At 40.1% G+C, this 15,130-nt stretch overlaps 1 protein-coding gene across 3 annotated transcripts in view; it reads right to left on the bottom strand.

Annotated features, from left to right (window-relative positions):
* GPRIN3 (GPRIN family member 3) overlaps positions 1-15,130 on the bottom strand; it is a 62,519-nt gene that overhangs the window by 39,016 nt on the left and 8,373 nt on the right. Inside the window, exon 2 of one of the 3 annotated variants that reach the window (XM_080591865.1) lies at positions 227-313. The exons of the other annotated variants lie outside the window; for them this stretch is intronic. The gene's annotated coding sequence lies outside the window, so the exon portion shown is untranslated. The remainder of the gene's footprint in view (positions 1-226; positions 314-15,130) is intronic. 3 annotated transcript variants of the gene reach the window in all.

Below are 15,130 nucleotides of genomic sequence, written 5' to 3'. Positions count from 1 at the left end.
TCTTTAAACATCGTGGTCTTCATAAATATATATACAAAAAAGGAATATAAAGAACGAATAATATACCACTGGGGGTGAATGGATGTTTTTCAATTTCATGGTGGTTCCAAGGCACTACAAATCCATATGCTAGTTGCAATACCTCAGACAGCTGTGTCAAATTTCACTTGCAAATATGTAAAGATGAGAGTTTCTACAGCATTATGAAAATGTCCTTGGCATTTACCATGCACAGTTTTTGCCTGACAGTTTTTGTTTCAGAGTGTGCCGTGAACATCCTAGTCCTCATGGGGAACTTCAGCTACAGAAATACCTACAAGAAGGACAACACAGCAGGGCATAAGCAATTCAGGATGTTCCTAGAGTGCATCAATGACAACTTCCTCACCCAAGTGATAGATGAGCCAATGAAGAGAGGTGCTCCGCTGGATCTCATACTCACCAGTAATGAGGGGCTCATTGGGTATGTGAAGGCCAAAGGCAGCCTTAGCTGCAGTGGCCATGAGATAGTGGAAATGGGGATCCTGAAGAAGAGGAGGAGGTTAAAAAGTAAGCTTATAGGGGCCTCTCCACAGGCCTCAGGGGAACTGTTGCTGAGTGCCTGGAGCACCTTCTGCCCTCCTTCTGCATTGACCTGGGTGTCTGAAGGGATCTTTCTCACTCCTCAGTCTCTGAGCTGCTGTTGTGCAGCAGGTTCTTCCCCCTCCCCCCCCCAGCCTTTCTTAAATCTGCCATCACAGAGACACGTACAACATCACTTATTGGCTTGTCTCTGGCCAGCGGTGGGTCCCTTTTGGAATTGGCCAAGTCTGTCCCTCATCTAACATGGGGCAGCTTCTGGACTCTTCTCACAGAGGCCACCCCTGCATCCCCCCCCAACAAAACTTTGCCATGTAAACCCAATACACCAGTTTACACAATTTTCCTGACTGTTCTTAAGCCTGTTGCAACAAAACACGAGAGATTTCATCAGCCATAAGATGGGGATGAAGTCTACCACTCCTGCAACCCTTCTGCTATCAAACTCTTGCCACATAAACCCAATACCTTCACCTTATTGTTTAAGTAACAAGACCAGCTTTCAGGAATCCCAAGCCCCAGAGAGCAAGAGGAAAATCTGGAGCAAAGATGTACCTATTGTGGAAGAGAATTAGGTCAGGGATTACTTAAGCAAATTGGACATCCATGAGTCCTGATGGGATACACCCATGAGTGCTGAGGGAGCTGGCAGATGTACTTGTGAGGCCACTCTTTATAATCTTTGCTTGATCGTGGAAACTGGGAGAAGTGCCTGAAGACTGGAGGAAAGAAAATTTCACTCCTATCTTCAGAAGGGCAAGGAGGAGGACCTGGAAAACTACAGGCCAGTCAGCCTCACCTTGATCCCTGGGAAGGGGGTGCAGCAGCTAGTGCTGAAAAACATTTCCAGGCACATGAATGACAAGAAAATCATCAGGAGTAGTCAGCATTTGAAATTGGAAACTTTTGGTTGGTGCGTTGTGATAATTATATTTTCACCCTTAGTGTCCGTGTAGTACGTTCGGGTATGATTAATTTCACCATCTCCTATTCCCATTTCACGCATATTCTATATATTCATTACTGTGATTCTAAATGTGAAACAAGCCATGCACAAAAAACAAACAAACAAAAGAAAACCACACACACAAACAACTTCCCCCCCTCAGCCCCCCGCCTCCTCAACAAATTAAAACAACCATTTGATGAGTCAGTAATTTATGCTGTTTACCTCCTTTTATGTCAACAAAACTAAGATCTGGAACAACACATAATCATAATGATTATAGGCATAATGAGCTGATTTATTACGTACTCACCACATGGTATTCTGGTGCATATTCAACAGTAATGATGTCAAATAACACAACTAGAAAACCTATTTGCTCAGATAACCACTGCCTACTGTGAACAATAAATTAAGCTAATGGGGTACCAGACACACAGGGGCTCCGGATACAGAGCCCTGTCTCCAGTTAAGCTATGTTGATTGTATGTATATACCAAATGTTTTTGATATTTTCAGAAGTTCAGGAAATAAGAAAATCAGTCTGAGTTTCTTTTAAGGAGTGGTTGTGAGTGTTGCAGGTAAATGTAAATCAAACTTAAATGCCCTTCCCAATGCAGTTCTGTGAGGAAGGACTGCTATATGGCTTGCACATTTGTACAGATTTTAAGAACCTGTTTGTTCTAATTGCAAGTCAAGTTCTGCCTATGTCCTTGGATGTCATCAGCTGACTGTGTAAAATGCTATTCCAGAGGGAAACATCCTTTGGCAGGGCTACTGCAGCCATTTTTATGTTTTCACGTTTTGTCACACAAGATGGGATCTTCTCCTCATGCTACCAAAAGAATAGTTGTCCAGGAAAGTACCAAGGCTGTTTATGGCTCACAGTTGCTTTCCTTACAACATCGATTTTTATGCTGATTCATACAACAGGGGAGATGAAATGTAGATATAATAGAAGTGGCAAGGTGAGTAGATAAAAGATGGATAGGTGTAAACATGGAGAATAAGTACCAAGAACAGTAAGGAGTGCAGATGAAAAGAACTGAGGAGGAACAGAATTACTTGTTTAAATGTAAAGAATATGATATAACAAGTAACTACATACAATGTATGTCAGTCTAGAACCAGCTCCCTGAAAAAATAAAAAGCTCTGGAATGAAATCACCCGTCAATATGATCTCTAAACACATCAATACTGCCCTGAAACAGAAAGCTTTACATTCAGTCAAGACAGTTGGTAAAATGAAAATGCGGTTGTTCCTGTTTCTAGTACGTATTCACTAATTCTAACCAGAATCCTACCAACATGTGGTATCAATGTATCAATACATCGATACTGTGATGTATTTCTGCATTGTGAAGTGACATTCTTGTATCATCTTTAAATTTGCCCGTGCACCCGTTATTCTTGAATTATTAAAAAAAAATCTGATTTACTTTCCCTTGGCCATTCTTTGTGTTGTTGTATCTATCATCATCATCTATCTATTATGTTATTTTATCTAAAATATGGAAGTCCAATGTTTCCATTTCTTTTTTGGCTTTTCATGCCCCTATTGCACCTCCTGCCCAGCCACGTCTAATAAAATTTAGATCCTCTATTTATCTAAATAAATAGGGACCAAATCTTTTGCTAAGAAAGCTCAGTTGTAGCTCAAACGCAGCTCAGTGTAGCTCCTTCTAGAAGCTGAGCTTGCTCTTTTCAAAAAGTTGGCTTTGCTTTTATTTTTCTCTTTCTCTTAACACAAAAGTAATTATCTCCATTCGATCAAACCAACTAATTTTACATTTCCTCAATTTGCAGTAAGTCAGCCCTTTTCTTCTGCTTTTCAGGATTATTTTATATTAAAGCATCCGTGCCTGCTGTAAACAGCTCAGTCCATTCACACTGGACACCCTCATGTGCAGCAGGCTGGCCAAATGACCTCGCTGCACCTTCCCCATGGACTCTACAAGAACAGTGCTCACCACGGAGCTTAGTTTCACCAGTTTAGTTTCACTTGAATGGACAAGGTTTGCCTGGGAGTTTCTCCTTCCCTGTTTGGCCTTATAACTCTTTCTGCGAGGCTGATTTTTCCACTGTTCCCTAGTTGCTGCCCCCTTAAAGTATTTTCTTGCTGCAGGCAGCATCCAAACTCTGTCACTGACACCAAAGAGTTAGACATGACCTGTTCAAGCCAGGACTGTCCTGATTCCTCTGGGGTATGTGCAGGACCCATTCTGTGTGATTCCAGCCCTCTATGACCTGCAAACCTATGGAAAGCATTTTGAGATGGATTTTCTGCAGTGATAATCATCACTGTTCCCCGTGCAAATTCTAGCTAAAAACATATCCGTTTTGGCTGTGGGTGAATGCATTAAGAATATCAATATGGTTGTAAGGTGCTTTACCTGCATATTCTTAAATTTTTTTTTTTTTTTTCCTTTGGGACATCTCTCCAGAACAAGAGCTAGACAAGATTTTGTGAGTCATGGGCAGCCTTGCAAGATACATCTCACAGTTGCAGAGCAAGAAGGTATTTTCCAGCTGTATCTAAGGAAATGCATGGGTACCAAGAATTGTCTTTGGATTCAATATGACTAACACTGAAGTTTCTAGGTGGTTTCTTACTGATTTCAGTGGATGAGGCAAAAATAAATGAGTAAGCCACAGACAGCAGATGAGCAAGTGAGCTTATAAATGGTTACTGTCCTTTTGAAGCCAACATCCCTTAAAATAATTTCAGAAGAGCTTGTCTTTGAGCTCAAAAATCTTCAGAATTCTGGAAAACAGGGAAAAGAATCAGGGAGAAATAACTAAAAATAATTCTAATTATTTTATACTATCTTGCCTGCTGATAACATATTTGAGTGGTGTTCAGCATAGAAAAAAAATAAGGCATTTTTCTATCCACATCTAATGGGAGCTTAATGACACATTGCTTTATGTCAGAACCTTTGATTAACTATCATCATTCTGAACTCAAAAGTTGGTGGTCTGTGATTTTATCTCAGCTCTAGAAAGCTGTTAAATTCAAAACTACTAAGACAGGTTATTTCTTCTTTTTGGTATATTCCTCCAAAATTCAGAGCCAAGAGAAATATGCTCTACAGGTATACATTATCAGTAGTCACAACCACACATCCTTGGCTCTGGCCACATGCGCTAGACTTCACATTGCTACACAGAAGTCTTGGTGTAAATTTCAGTCATTCTGGGACTTGTAACTTTTGTTATCTAAGAATGTATCAGATAAAAAATCTTCAGAATGAACGAATGTGAATTTTGTTCAATTTGCAAAGCTAAACTTTAATCCAGAGGCTCCTGAGACTACTTGTGTACTAGATGAAGTAGTGCAACTGTAAGTATCAATTATGTGTAGTTAAAGAACATTAAGATCAATGCCATGATATTTCACTGCTTTTGTGCTGTAGAATTTTCCTTTATATGAAAGATCAGGATAGGCTTTTTTGGTTGGGTTTAAGTTCTACAGTGGGAAGATTGGAACAACAACAACAACAACAAAAAGAAAACCACTTCTTTCCAATATATAAGACATGTAAAGACATTCAAGACAAGTCAAAATGAGGTGCTCACAGTAGGATCTCCTCTTTATTCCACATCAGGAATAAATTACAAAACACTTGCAAGCTTAATAACCTTAAGTAACTAAGCTGCACATTGCGGTTGACATACTGGAGGGAAGGGATGCCATACAGAGGGACCTGAACAGATTTGAAAGGTGGGTCCCTACAAGCCTTATGAAGTTTCACAAGGCCAAGTGACCTACGGACAACAGAAGTGTTCAAGGCCAGGTTGGATGAGGCTTTGAGCAACCTGCACTAGTGGAAGGTATCCCTGCCCATGACAGTTGGAACTAGCTGATTTTCAAAGATCCCTTCCAACCCAAACCATTTTATGATGATGATGAACCTTTCCTCTTCCAATTCTGTCTCAGCATGTCATATGCCTGTGTGAGCCCAGTCACCTCCTCTGTCCCTTCCTTCAACAGTGGGTAGAGTATTTTACATATTCTACTAGGAAAGATGTTTTAACTCTTTTTTTGAAGACAGTACTGAAGATTTTCTCAACAGATGTTAATCTCACCTGACCATGGATGCAAATGCACATTACAGTGAAGATTACCAGATAAAATTGTTGTAAGAATCATAACATCTCTCTTCTTTCAGATAGCACAGGTAGGACAATTTTTTCACTGAAAGCCAGTTGAGCATTTCAGACATGTTTGGGATAACAAAAAGTGCATTTCACAGTTGGCTCTGTGAAATAAATTCAGGCACTAAATCTGACCAAATGACTTCAGTTTCTTTTCCCACAGTGTAAGAGTAAGACAACAGATTAATTCTTAGAATGTACACGAGAAGAAGTAAAACATGGGTGAATTTTGTTATATCAATATCCAGGAAACATTACAAACATTAGTCAAAATAGTTCTTGTAGTTATTATCATCCCAATGCTTAGGTACTAATAGTGGTGAAAGCTCAAAAATTTTTAGAAACAGACACCATTTTAGAGAAGACAGTGTCTAAAATACATGACCGTGGATCCACCTTTTGTCTACTCTCTTACTTTTGTTATTTGCCACTCTTCCTAGTTGAATATTTAGTACTACTATGAGTAGCTAAAGAGCGTTAAGATCAATGCTGAGTGCATAGACAAAAGCATTAAATAGCACTTACTGTCAATATCAACAATGCTGAACCACCTGCACATAAAGAGCAAAAACAAATCAAAACCAATCCTCTCTCCTCCCACACACTTCCAAAAATATAACAGAGAGAAAACACCCAGATTACTGAGAGGCTGAATATTCTCCTTGAAAAACAGGGTTGAATGGGGTTTCAGTTTTTTCTTTGCTAAGCTTGCAATGGAGTAGGGCATACCCAGAGGTATGATCACAAGAGCTGACAGAGAGGACTCAGTCTAGATTTGCTTTTTCAGACCTAGCATTGGGCTCGCCCTTATGAGTCTCCAGTGAAACACATTTCCCCACGCTCCCATTGAGAATGACCTCAAGCCTCATGTGATGGCATCTTTCACCCTCCCATCTTTTCCTTAATTGTGCTAAATGTTTCTGAGCCAGCTGACAGTTTTTCTCGGATGGCTTATTGATGGGGTGACTACAAAACCTGAAGCCTGGGGCTAGTCCTGCCTTCCTGCTCATCATCAGATTCAGGTGGTGTGAGGTCCTGGATGTGGTCACTGAGTGTGAAGCCAAAGCTGAGGGAGAATAAAGCAAACGAAAGTCCTCTTTCCTCTATTACTTCCATACCATAGATGAAAAACAACAAAGCTCTCAGTCATTATGAGCAATGTTTTCTGTGGGTATATACACAAAAAAACACAATGAGATATAACCTTCTAGGCAAAGGCTAGCATAAAAGCTAACTTTTAATGCTGCATGACTTCTTTCTTCAAAGGAGCTGGACCTCCCCTTTTAATTATTATTATTATTTTTTTTTAATATTCAGTCCCCCAAACATAACCATGTTGGATTTAAATGAGAGAATTGCACTTATTTATTTTCTGAGCCAGGCTCTTAATCAAAATGAGGCCTACTGGTTATACTGCAAGAAGAAATCATTATCAGTAAGATGAAATCAATGGATCTTTGGCAATTTATAATGGATAAGAATCTGCCTTTAGCAATAGATAAAGCCTTAAAGCTGATCTAAAATGCCCAGTAAGACACAGAAATCTCCAGCAGCCATAAAGCTGTCTTAACGGGTTAAGTGGGCATCCTGGGGACTTAGAATGAGGCAGCATTGCCAGATACAGCACATGCTTCAAAAAGCCCTGAGATACAACACAAATGGCTGCAGCTTCAAGTAGTCATAAAACTGTCCCTCCTTTTGCTGGGTGTTGAGAGCTGCTAAGACCCTGAGAATGAGGTAGTGACATGAGGCAGCCTGGATCCCAGGAAGACACACTGAAGTTCAGCCAGAAAAAAAGAAAGGTTGCTGAATGCTAAAAAATGACTTGAAATTTTAACTCTCTCTTGATGTTGACTCTTTAGAATACATGGAAAAAGAATGTTTCTTACTTCCAGCAAAACAGGGTACTTTAATGTCACTAGAATAAAAAAAACATTTTAAATTTATAAGGGTCTTTTTCTATCAGCTCTTTGTCCACATATAAATCACTTTTACTCGTTGCGGGGGAATAACAGCATAAATATGACTTGACATTCTTATCACCTCCTCAGTCCTCAACCAGAAGATTTATTGCATTGTTCTCTGGGAAACATTCTGTAGTTAAGGGACTCGGAGAGAGAAAGTCTGCTTACCATATGTATGTATATGAGAGATGTAAGTGAAGCTATAGTCATCTCCATAAAGCTATAGTGTATTAACTACCAGATTGCAAAGGGTGGCTAAGACTCTGCTATTAGTCACTTTACTTTGACATGACTATCATACAACCCATATTCTCCACAGAAGATTATCATGTTTGTTAGGCTCATGGCCATTTAAATTTGCTAGAGAATGGTTTACTATTCAACACCATTTTTTTTAAGGCAGTGAATTCTTAGCTGAAATAATATCATCAACCTAACTGGAAAAAAATGATTTATATTTGGTAAATGTTATTTGCACCCACAATAATTGCAGATTTCCTCCAATTCCCTTTAACTCACATGTATATGCAGAAGTCCTCTGTTCCCAGGAGATACCAATACCCTGTTTCAGTAGGCACCAGAGTCATTTTTTCCACGGGGATGTCCCCAGTTCTATCACATCTTGCAGTTACTTCACATTTTTCCTGCTTTTCTTTGAAAAGGGTCACACTGTTTATTGGAAAAGCAGTCTGTGAACTCTCTTCAGCACAGGAAATTTGGTTGAGCCTAGTCTTTAAGTGGATTGTTCTAATGGACAAAAAGGCTGAAGCCTGTAACAGGTGGTGTACAGCAATTTTGGCAATATAGTCAATAATAAAGTCTCATATGTTGCGGGTCTTCTGGAAGAAACTCTGTGCCTGTGTAACTTGTCTTGAACCCAACACAGCACCAACCTTTAACATAGACAAAGATAACAATAACTTCAGTAATTACTGAAGATGGTATCAGCAAATATCTTTTAAAGTAAATCTTAACAGGATTAACTTCCACTGAGATGAATGAGTTTGCATTTGATACTAATGGCAATATGGTTATCTACCTGTACACACAAACAATTTCCTATTATGCATATACATGCAAAGAATTCATATTGCCAAGAGGAAAAAAATGTAAAAAAAAAAAGGATATTAGTTGAAGAGCAGTATGAACTAGTCACATAGGCATAGACACACATGGAGAAAACCTACTTCTGAACCTGTTCACGTGATTCAACCCCTCTCTATTTTATTTTATTTTATTTTGAGCCAGCTGAATTCTTTTGTCCTGGAATAAATGACAGAATGTTTGGAAATTTGATAAATGAGCCCTGGTTTATCAAATGAGACTGAAAGTTAATTCTTCCCTACAGGAATTGCCATCCCCAGATCTGTGGGAGAAAAAGGGTACTTGTGCTTCACCTCAGCTGCTTCCATGACAAGAGTGACATGCTTAAAGTCATCTTCATTGTGATTTTAATAAAAATCTCTAAAGCCTGTCTTTTCTTTTAAAGTCCACTGATGTTCCTCCTCTTTTCAGCCTAGGTTTGCCTTACTCTGTCTCAGTGCATTCTCATAAGATGATTTTGACAATCTTCTGCCCTACGAGCAAGCATCACTGCCACAGCAAGATGATGCTGACGAGGAGAGCTTCCTATTTTGCCTGTTTTCTCAGGAATGCAGCCTTCTGAAGCATCTTAGCCAGTACATAAGCAGAGCACATCCTGTTCTTTCCTTTAACCACTGGTGACTTTTAAACAACACTGCCCATGAATTTACACACATCCACCACTAGCTAAATAATTCAATGGCTGTTCAGGGATATATTGGAAAGATTCAATTAGTCCTTGAAGAAGTGTGTATTAATGAAGCGTGTCTATCTATGAAACTGCTTTAATAGGCAACAGTAGAATTGTTGTGAATTCTGCCAAGGGCAAAGGGTACAATTTATACCACTAACAGGGGATATCATTCACAATTAGAAGAATAAATTGGACATTACCAATGTACTGAATGGCTCTCTTGAAATAGAGGTGGGGAAGAAAAAGTAAAATCTCAATCACAATAAGGAATCTATCAAAGAGTTTAAGGCTTTTTATTAAAAACTGTAATCAAAGATGGATCCCATTGTGTTCTCATTTCTAGGTTAATGGTTGGCAATGCTTCTCTGATCTCAATAGCAGTGCTAAGAAGGGACTCAGCTTCAGCTGAGCACAGTCAGAGGCAGATTCTTTTTAGTCTCATTTGCTTATATTAAGAGAAATGTGGATTGAAGAAAAAAAAAACACAACTACTTATTTACTGAGGTTGATGAGAAAAGGCTAGATAAATGAAAGCGATATTCCCTCCTGTGTTCATTTGTATTGCGCAACTGCACAGGTTAACCATACCACCTCCAGAGGCAGTCCCCTCCAGATCACGGATTTGAGTCATAGCAGGGCACAGGGGAATTTGTATGTGCTTGCCTGTTTGCCATGGGCTGCTGCATGACTGCCATCAAGGGCATGGTGGTGCCGATCAGAACTTCTGTTAGATGACAAGGATCTTGACATACATACCCTATACCCTTGGTTACAAATTACTGGGTCAAATTAGTACCACCCGGCTGGGCTTCCTCAGCAAGGCCAGCCTTTCAGAAAGGCTCGGTTTCTCCTTCAGTTTGGAAGGTTTCTCCCTCTGGCCCCCACAAACAGCATCTTGCTGTCCAAAACTGGGATCCAGTGTGCCTTCTCCCTGCCCAGCAATGCTTCTCACAGGGTCAGGAGCAGGTCCTGGTGCCAGACATTTAAAGCAGTGTCCTGAATCACACTGTACCTCATTTTTCAAAGAAAACAGCACAGATGACCTAAACTTGGACAAAGTGACTGTGAGAATTTGACACCTTTATAAAATTAGGCTAGATATATTGCTCTTTGAAACATTGGCTAAAGCTGAGATTCATATTTCTTTAAAGTTTTTTAACTGCTTCACTCAGGCTACCCTTGCGTAAGGCAAGAGTATCTTAGGGAAAGAAGATTCAGGAAGACACATCCCATGCTAGGAAGAGATAAGACAAAGTCTATTCCTCTCTGAAAGTCACTGAGAGTTGTGTAATATTCTAGAGGGAGCAGAACTGAGTCCCTGATAAAAAAAAAAAAAAAAAGCTCCCACCCTCTAAAAAATAGCAAACCACTAGAAATGTCTCTCAGAAAATATAGGGCATATACAGTTTTCAAATATTTAATCTTCTGGCAAATACCATACATCCAAACCTGCTCCTAGTGAGGCTCCTCAATGCAGTCAATTATTTGTGTTCAAGAAAATGTTGGATATGTATGTGGGAAATAAACAGGGTACATTTACAGGGGCATTTCTAACAAATAGCCCCTTGCATGGGCTACGACTTAATAGCCAGTTTTATCTAACTGACTCTTCAGAAGTTAAAGAAAATTGTGAAGTGAATTGAGACAAATGAGTTAATTTCGAGTCTCTCAAACCAGAGAGATGCAGTGTATTTGAGGACTAATCAACACATTGCTTTTCCATGTAAGTCAGCAATGTGTGGATTTTTCTTGTGCTGCATGTGTTGTTTATTGACTCATTTTAATCTTGTTTCCATAGAGGAGAGCAATATGCTTGCTTTCCATAGCCACAGAGCTCAGGCATCGTCCAGTCTCCTCCAGGACATTTCCCCTGGGAGCCTCATGCAGGAAGAATTTCCCTGCCTGTATGATGCAGGAGCAAGGACAGCCTTTCCAGAAACATAAAATAAAGACACAAAGGGAATTCAATGGAGAGAACAAGGCAGTTACCTAAGATATTTTTCTCCCTTTATAAGATTTTCTGAAAATCATGCAGCCCAGAAGCTTCCTATAAGACAGGCTATACCTTCTGAAAAGTTTATAGCCATCCACTGCAGCACTCCAATGTGAGTCCATCATGCCTTCAAGTATTTCAAGATTTTATTAGTGCCATCTAGCAGTCTCCCAAGCAATTCCTGGGCATGAACGGCTGGCAGGTAGGATGTTCCAGATCCACCCCTAACAGCAATTTCCATGCAATCATCCTGTTGTAGAGGATATGAGAATTTACAAAATTCAATGCAGTTTGCTTCATGCTGTTTGGACTCATCCTTTGGCAGAGGGGGCACAGACCCAGCCTTTGCTCAAGGGCTGCCAGAAGGATGTGCAGGAGTGTAGTTTCAGGGCAGTACAAACTGGCTACAGCCCTGCCTGCCTCACTCCCTCTCCCAGCTGCACACTTCTGCCTCTCCCCAGACCAGCATAAACTCCCACGTGCCTTCACTGTGAGCTGGAACAGAGGGCTAATCCAGGCATAATCTGTCACTCTACAAACTCTGAATTGTAGCTGTAACAGCTTTCCAAACCACCTCACCCCAAGTGCCTACAGAACTCCCATCACCTCAAGTGACGTGCAGATACAGGAGTGAAGCCCCCAGATCATGGACTTCAACTGGCCTAAGCTTTTGTGGAACTGTACCTAAGTCATAGATAAGGTCCCAGTTCTCTATCACTTCTCTTTTCAACATTGATATGAAAGTCAATTGTTTCTCAGTTCTGCTCCAGAAAGAAGAAGTAGGCCTTTCAGTTTCTATAAATAAAAACAAGCCTTTCTTACAGTAAGGCACAGTACTCCAAAGTTTATTGAAAAGAAAGGGTGGCTTTTTCAAAGACTGAAAGATTAAAGAAATATTTTCAGGGATCTTACCACATAGTGGTTACTATTGCAGCGAGAAACTCATAAAAACAGTGGCCCTAGGAAAACAGACTCTCCTGGAAAAGCTGAACGGTCGCATGCAAGAGAATAACTTGTGATGGATACTGTAAGCTCACTTGGCACGTGCTGTTCCTTATCGCGTATCTGCATGTTTGCACTAGGCTTTAAACAATGAAACTTTCTTTGTCATTGGCTCGTAGGCAATACCACAACATGCTATACACCAACAGAATTATTGCCAGAAATCTCTCTGTTAGGAGACTTTGGGTACAGTTTTCTTGCAAAGAAGGTTTGTGGTGATGTTAGTCACGGCATACTTAGGTTGCCAGTTGTCTTACAGACACTGTATATATAAACACATACAAAGATAAGTGTATATGCAATATAAATCGGAACATTTACATGCTACAAATAAAGTATACTATATGCACATAGCTAGCAGAACTGTGTGATGAAAGGCTTCAATTCAGTTACAGTATCTGAAGGCTTGTATGTTGAGTTTCCTCTGAGCTGTAATTTTGAACTACTTTCCCATTTAACCTACAGAAGGTGAAGTTCTGGATACAGCTGCTCTAGGGAAGTTTGTCCAGAAGACTGTACTGCAGCTGTGAGATCTGGAAGCCCTAACAATTTTTTTTTTTTTCCCTCCAGGAAAGCAAGGTCTGCTCACACCTAGAAGCCTGCTTAATGCTTTCCCTGTGTCTGTTCCCCATGCTATAGCCAAAAAGGCCAGGCCTCCAGAAGCTGAGAAACAAGAGCTATGAAAGAGGGTGCTGGTACAGCCAAAGCTTTTTGGAAGCCCTCTTCTGCAGCAAATGATTTTGGAGAAGAAAAGGACCTTCAGAAATATGTAGCTATCTCCATGCTGTTACATCTGCTAGAAGGCTATTGAAGTGCAGGCTTAGTATGTCCCAGAGCAACTCAAGAAGCAAAACGGGACAGTTTCTTGCAGAAACCAGGCAAAGGGCTCCAGAAGCCAGCCTATGTTTCTCTGGACTGACACTGAAAGGCAATTGCCTTTACAAGATTCACCAAAATCATTTCCAGCTGAGCACTTCAAGTGGGTCTAGCATCCCTCCCTCCAGAACAGCTTGATAACGTGAACACACCATTCAAATTTTACTTTTGAAAGTGGAGGCACTAAGATTCTCCCCTTGAGAAGAAGTTCAGGTAATGCCTAGTTGGCAGCCATCTAAAGGTGAACATTCGAAGCACCTAAAAATCTCCAGTTCCACAAGTAGTACATATATAAAGCATGCCCATTATTCATCACTGTGCTACTCCAGTTGAATTCCAAATCAGCTCTGCAACCGGTGCAAAACCTCACTAATGAAGTGCTAAATCAAGCCCAGCAAGTGGAAGGATTCAATTCTTATTTTTTTTTTTTTTTTTGCTTTAAAGCTTTTGCAATTAAGGATAATTATGATCCAACATTTATATTGTTTCTGTTTCAGTTTTCTTGCAGATGAGATTTGGGTTTTGCACACATAATACTGTTTAGTTTCAGTAAATATTTCAGTAATAATATAAATGCTCCATTATCACGTAGTAAAAGTCTGCTGCAACATTTATTTACTAATAGCCCTGAACTGTTCAGAAAGAGCTGAAAAAAAAAATAGAAGAAGCAATGGATTTATAAAAGCACTGTTTGCTTTTTCTCTGCAAGCTTCTATTTCTGCAGGGAAATTTGATTTATGAAGCCTTGATTCCATGTCTGCTACAGACCCTGGCCTGTTGCTTAATTTAGCAATAAGGCATCGGTTGTGGATTGGCTGCCCTGGAGCAGCACAGTGGTTGAGCTCACTCCTGCTTTCCCTTGTGTAAGGTCACTTTCTCCATGAGCATGAACGTATGATGTGTTGCATACAAATGGACAGGAGAAAGCAAAAGCTTGGTTGTGAAAAATGTCTGGCTTTCTGGTCCTCACCAACAACAATCAGGTTTTTGCAACTGAAATGATATTCCTTTGCTTCTCCAGCCTTATACCTCAAATCCCCCTTTAGACCAATCTTTTTCGACAATTCTTCCCTTTCCAGCCACCTACGCTTCCCATTTGCAATATTATTTGATAGCACATTTATCCAAGAAGCTTTATCTTGCATACTTTTTGGAGTGGAGACAAACCACCTGAGCTCCATACAGTTCATTAGACCAAACAGAAGGTGATAATGACAGCTGGTGTAAGTGCTGTATCAGTAAGCACATGTAGCAAGATGCAACGGATTCTTAGGTCTTACAACTTCTCATGCTGAGTGGCTAGAAGGTATAAGATCTGTATTAGGTAAAAAAACCAAATAAACAAGTAAAAGGAGGCCTAAAGTGTTCATCACTTAAACTTGAGCTTTTTTTTTTTTTTTCCCCTGGGCATCTCTTTGTGCTTTCAGAGCAACACATAACATTTTTTCCTATTTTTGCCTTGTAGTCCTTATGTGTATATTCTTCCTAACCTGTATCTATTAGGTCTGGAGTAGCTACAGTCACTCCTAGGAATCAAATGGGGAATGTGGGCCACTGTAAAAATTTGTATTTATCAGATGACAGCAAACTGATATAAAGTAATGTTTGATGGTCAAGCCTCTTCTGTCCTCCTCCTGTAAATGCAGAGCCTACATCTCTTTAAAAATTACTGATCTCCTTGGCTGGATTGACATTTTGTTTGCTGACTTCAAGAGGTGGCCTGTTTGACCACGTACCTTTCTGGATTCACACATCATTCCCATGGATAGAAATTGAATGGAGCTTCATAAGTGAAGCAGAAACATCCTGCAGCTACAGGGCTGTCCTGTCAAAC

This window comes from Anser brachyrhynchus, assembly GCF_964034855.1.
Source record: "Anser brachyrhynchus genome assembly, chromosome: 4".
Classification (NCBI taxonomy): Eukaryota; Metazoa; Chordata; class Aves; order Anseriformes; family Anatidae; genus Anser; species Anser brachyrhynchus.
The sequence above is the reverse complement of the archived record's forward strand: the minus strand, read 5'-3'. Positions and strand labels throughout refer to the sequence as shown.